We start from the raw sequence: 6,411 nt of genomic DNA on the forward strand, positions 1-6,411 counted from the left end.
ATTAAGAAGATTTTGGTATATAGGATTTGAATAAGGCATCCTTGAGAATTCTAGGAAAGAGAAGGCGGGCGACTTTCTAAAGGAAATCTTTAACTTATGTTTGAGGACAAACATTGTTTAAATTTGGGGGTGTGATAACAGGCAAAAATGGATGTTATTACAGCGCTAAGTTATAAAACAATGCAGGATTGCGATAGTAAAAATATACAATATTGTGTCCAAAAGCATTAAGTTCACAACATTGCGATCGCATGCGTCCATCGCATTAAAATAGCTAACTTATGTATTTTATGTAGGAAGACAAAGTATTTGTATCGAAAAATGTAACTTTCCTAGAGGAAGACCACATAAAGAATCACCAACCTTGCAATATGCTAGTAATAGATGAAATGTCCAGAGAAACGACAAATGCATCAATAAGAGTTGTTGATAGAGCAGGTCCATCAATAAGAGTTGTTGATGAAACTGGTACTTCACATCCTTCTCAAGAGTTGAAAATGCCTCATTGTAGTGGGAGGGTTGTGCAATAGCTTGATCGGTACATGGGTTTAACTAAAATTCAGATCATCATACCAGATGATGGCTTAGAGGATCTATTGTCTTTCAAACAAGCAATGAATGATGTGGATAAAGACCAATGGATTAAAGCCATGGACCTTGAAATAGAATTTATGTATTTCAATTCTGTCTGGGATCTTGTAGATCAACCTGAAGGGGTAAAACCCATAAGTTGCAAATGGATCTACAAGAGAAAATGAGACCAAGTTGGCATGGTACAGACCTACAAAGCAAGACTTGTGGCAAAAGGGCTTATCCAAAGAGAGGGGGTAGATTATGAAGAAACCTTCTCTCTGATTACCATAATAAAGTCAATTAGAATACTCTTGTCCATAGCTACATTTTATGATTATGAAATATGGAAAATGGAGGTCAAGACAGCATTTCTGAATGGCTATCTTGAAGAGAGTATATATATGTCTCAACCAGAAGAGTTTATTGAACAGAGTCAAGAGCAAAAGATTTGCAAACTTACTCGATCCATTTTTGGGTTGAAATAAGCATCTAGATCCTGGAATATGAGATTTGACATTGCGATCAAATCATATGGCTTTGAACAAAACGTTGACGAACCTTGTGTATATAAGAAAATTGTTAACAAATGTTGATGATATTCTACTCATAGGGAATAAAGTAAAATTTCTAGCTGACGTTAAGAGATGGCTAACTACGCAATTCCAAATGAAAAATTTGGGAGAAGCACAGTATGTTCTTGGGATCCAAATAGTTCGAAATCGCAGGAACGTAACATTAGTACTATCTCAAGCATCTTATATAGACAAGATGTTGTCTAGATATAAAATGCAAAATTTCAAAAAAGGAACATTGTCGTTTAGACATGAAATTCATCTGTCTAAGGAACAAAGTCCTAAGACACCTCAAGAGGTCGAGGATATGAAATGAATTCCATATGCATCAGTAGTAGGGAGTTTAATGTATGCAATATTGTGTACTCGTCCCGATATATGTTATGTCATTGGAATAGTCAGCAGATTTCAGTCCAATCTTGGATATGATATTGGACTGTCGTTAAGAATATTCTCAAGTATCTTTGGAGAACGATAGATTATATACTCGTGTATAGTGTTGAGGATCTAATCCTTACTACATACATTGATTCTGACTTCCAAATCGATAATTCTAGGAAATTAACTTCAGGGTAAGTATTCACTCTGAATAGAGGAGCAGTTGTGTGAAGAAGTATCAAGCAAAGTTGTACTGCTGACTCTACAATGGAATCTGAATATGTAGCTGCAAGTGAAGCAGCAAAAGAAGCAGTATAGCTCAGAAAGCTCCTAACTAACCTAGAAGTAGTTCCTAATATGCACCTGCTTGTCACCCTCTATTGTGACAACAGTAGAGTAGTTGCAAATTCAAAGGAACCTCGAAGCCATAAACAAGAAAAGCACATCGAGCGGAAGTACCATCTCATCAGGAAGACTGTACATAGAGGAATTGTGATTGTCACACAGATAGCCTCACAAGACAACTTAACTGGTCCATTTACAAAGGCCTTTTCGGTTAAAGTGTTCGAGGGTCATCTAGTAGAACTAGGTCTACGAGATATTCATCACTAGGGCAAGTGGGAGAATTTATGGGTATTTAATGCCATAGTTTATTGTATTTATACTTTTGTTCTCTCATTGTAACTCAACATTGTATATATTTGTATATATTGATCCACTGGAGTTTAGTCCAAATGGGAGTATTGTTGGGTTTTATGTCCTAAAACTCGTAGTTTGTAAAAGATAACATATTCTATAGTCAATAAACTTATTATTGATTCTATAAATTGCATACGTAAAAGTCTAAATCCAATAAACTAAGATCCATGACTATTATACGAATACTTGAACTTTATGCAGAGACATAGAGATAGATCAAGTTCGAGTAAACAACCAAAAACAGTCTATAGTACAAGATTAAGGTTGGGTACCTTATTCTGGTAACACTATCGGATGCGGTCTATTCTATAGTTGTTACAAAGAGTTGTAAAGATACTACAAATGAAGGGATCCAGATTCGTTCATGTATTAACATGAGAAGTGGGGGTGTCCTATGCAATGAGTTTGCATAAGATCGGATCAAGAAATAAGTCACTCTTACTGGATAATGTTGTTTATTGTATAAGCTGACTATTTCACTTAAATGACCTAGGTAACTCGATCTTAATCCTGAGCCAATTATGAACTCCTGTTTATTCGGAATTATCCTTAGATTTGCATAGGTGAGGGTTGGCTCAACAACGTCGGCTCAATAAGCCTCTCATTTCAGGGGTAAGACTAGGTAGATAGCTGGGGACATATGGTGAAAGACGGAATTCACGCCTACCTGATTTAGGGATAGAAGAAAGGTTGTTCTCTTAACTACTGAATCCAGGTCTTGAACAAGGGCCTCACCCTCTCACTAGGTTGAGAGGGATCTGGTTTAGTGATTGGATCACAAACGAATTATTCATTAGAGGATCAGTAGGAGCTTAAGGAATAAGACGTAATCTCGGGGGTAAAACAAACATTTGACCCAGCCATTATTACAAACAACCTATGAAGGGTCGACTTACTAATTATGGTTAAATCATATGGACATAATATATCTACAGTGAGGGGAGTGCAACTATGGGCATTAGTGGAGTGACTCATTAGTTAAAGAATGAGGATTAATTCGTTGTAAAGAGTTTAGCCAATTAATCTTGGATTGTTGGAGCCCATGATTTGTAGGTCTGCGAGGTCTCCCTACTAGCTCGTAAATGGATTAGTTTTAGAAAAGCATGATAAGTTAATTTGAAACGTTCAAATTAGAATTAAACGAAATTGGAGAATTAATTAATATTTAAATATGATTTAAATATTAAATTCATGAAGGTAGAATTTGTGTAAAATTAATTTATTATTTTAGAATTAATTAAATTATTTAATTAATTATTTATTATTAATTAAAAAATTAATTTATGAAATTAATTTTGTAAAAATAATAATATTTTTAATTTTTGAAATCAAATTGGTTTTAGAAATCAATTTGAAAATTTGAAAATTGAAAAACACAATTTTTTTAAATGTGGGGGGATTTCTCCATTACTCAAACAACCAGCTCATAAAAAGTCCATTTAACTCTAGCTTCAATAATCCAAGCATGCATTGCATCTCATGCATCCATCTTCTTTGCATGAATGTCCTGCAATAAGTAGAGAAGATGGAAGTTGAATTGAGACATCCATCAATAGAGTTTAAATTCGAGTTGAGAAAAAGGTGTTCTTCAAGTGGATGGTATAGTGAGCTCTTCTCCAAGTTCCCTTCATTCAAGCTTATCTTGAGTCCTACAACTCAATCTAAAGCTCCAAGAAAATAATGGGGAAGATCTTGAGGTGGTTCACAACAACATTTAGAGAAGATTTGCAGCTGATTTCGAGATTAAAGAAGTTCTACAAAGGTATTGCCTGAAACCCTCTTATTACTGTATGAGCATGTTTTATTTATAACCAAAATTAATGAATTAGAATGTTTATTAATCCTTGTTACTTCTGCTGCATGCTGATATACTCCTTCACTTGAAATATATAAATTAGATTCCCAGGAATTGTATTCAATAAAGTTATAGAGATTGCTATATAGATTGAAACGATCAGGACGAATGTGGTACCATCGGCAGAATATTTGTTGAAAGAAGGATATCAAAACAATCCAATATGTCTATGTGTTTTTATAAAGAAATCACAGTCAATATTTGTTATTATAACTGTATATGTTGATTACTTAAATATAATTGGACTCTTGAACAGCTTTCAAATGCAATAGGATAACTTAAGAAAGAATTTGAGATGAAAGGTCTTGAAAAAATAAAATTCGGGTTTGCAAATTGAACATTTAGTATATGGAATATTTGTTCATCAATCAACTTATACATGAAAAGTTTTGAACAAGTTTTATATAGACAAAAAATATCCATTAAACATTCCAATGGAAGTTCGTTCACTAGATGTTAAGAAAGATATATTTTGACCTCGAGATGATAATGAAGAACTTCTTGGTCCTGAAGTACCATATCTTAGTGCAATTGGTGCACTTATGTATCTTCTAATAATTCAAGACCAGATATTGCTTTTTTAGTAAATTTATTAGCAAGATATAGTTCTTCTCCAACAAAAAGACATTGGAATGGAATCAAGCATATACTCTGTTATCTCCAAGGAACGATTGATATGAGTTTGTTATATTCAAGTAAATTGAATTTTGATCTGATCGGTTATGCAAATTTTGGATATTTATCTTATGCACACAAAGCTAGATCTCAAACAGACTATCTATTCACATATGGAGAAATTGATGTATCGTCACGATCAATGAAATAAAGCCATAACGGCTACTTCCTCAAATCGTGCTAAAATTCTTCCAATTCACGAGGCTAGCCGAGAATGTGTATGGCTAAGATCAATGACTCAGCACATTCGTGAAACATGTGACTTATTTTCTAATAAAAATCTTCAAACAATATTATACGAAGACAACATAACATGCATATCCCAAATCAAAGGAGAATATATTTAAAAAGATAGAACAAAACATATTTCACTAAAACTTTTCTATACTCATGATCTTGAAGAAAATTGTGACATCACTATAAAACAAATTTGTTTGAAGAATAATCTAGTAGACTTATCTACGAAATCATTACCAACCGAAACCTTTGAGAAATTGATGCACAATATTGAAATACGGCGACTCAGAGGTCTCAAATGATATTTCTATGAAGGTGAGTCAATATATTGTATTTTTTTTAAGAGTATTAGATTATATGAAATATGTATTTTTTTTCCTTCACTAAGAATTTTTTCCTATTGGGTTGTTTTCTAGTAAGGTTTTAACGAGGCCTATTTCAAATATATAATTGGCATCTAAGGAGGAGTACTATAAATATTATGAAAATAGATGCTTATTAGATGTCCATTATTAGTGTCCATTGGTCATTTATCACTTATCCATTATCACATGTATTGTCCATGTGTCTCAAGATTACACACTATTAGTGTCTGTAATCCACCTCTTACTTACCAAATTGCTATAAATAGTGGCATGTGGTGGGATTGAAAGACATACACATTGGTAAAATTTCATGAAAATTGAAGTAGAGAATTTAGAGAAATTTCTTATTTTATATTTTGTTAATTTATTTTATTTTGTTTATTTATATATTATGTTTCATTTATTTTAATATTTATTTAAATTATTATTCTTATATTATATTTATTTATTTTAATATTAAATTTTATTGATATCCGTGTTCCCGTTGTATTCCTTAAGTTCACAACAAGCATTTGTATTTAACGTATTTTTTTATATCAATGTTCGACTAATTTTTAGATTTTCGTAGACTTTGGTGTCACTTTTTAATCAATTTTTATTTTCAGTTTTATTTTTAAAATTTAAAATTGATTTTAATATATATGTGTGTGTATATATATATTATATAATCGAAATTTATCTCATATTTTTTCATAAATTAAATGCAAATATTCTTTTTTAAAAATCACACCTAGGATTTTCTATTATTATTTTTCTTAATACTTAACCATTATTCTAGAGAAAAAAAAATATTTTAAATAATTATTTAAAAGGTTATATATTATAAAAATATCACGAGATTTTCGGAGAAATGTGTTTCGTGGAGCTGAACTTGTGTTGATGTTGATGTGGTTCGATCTCTAGTATTTGATCATTTGATTTTCTCTCAGTTGAATGCGTACTTAATCATCTGATTCTCTCTCAGTTGACTGTGTATACTTGATTTGAAGAAACGGTGTAATGTTCTTGAAGTTGAAGTCTTGGAAGAATGCTTATATCTAAAAAAATTTCAGTTTTA

This window comes from Benincasa hispida, chromosome 10, assembly GCF_027475165.1.
Source record: "Benincasa hispida cultivar pf3 chromosome 10, pf3_genome.v1.1, whole genome shotgun sequence".
NCBI lineage: Eukaryota > Viridiplantae > Streptophyta > Magnoliopsida > Cucurbitales > Cucurbitaceae > Benincasa > Benincasa hispida.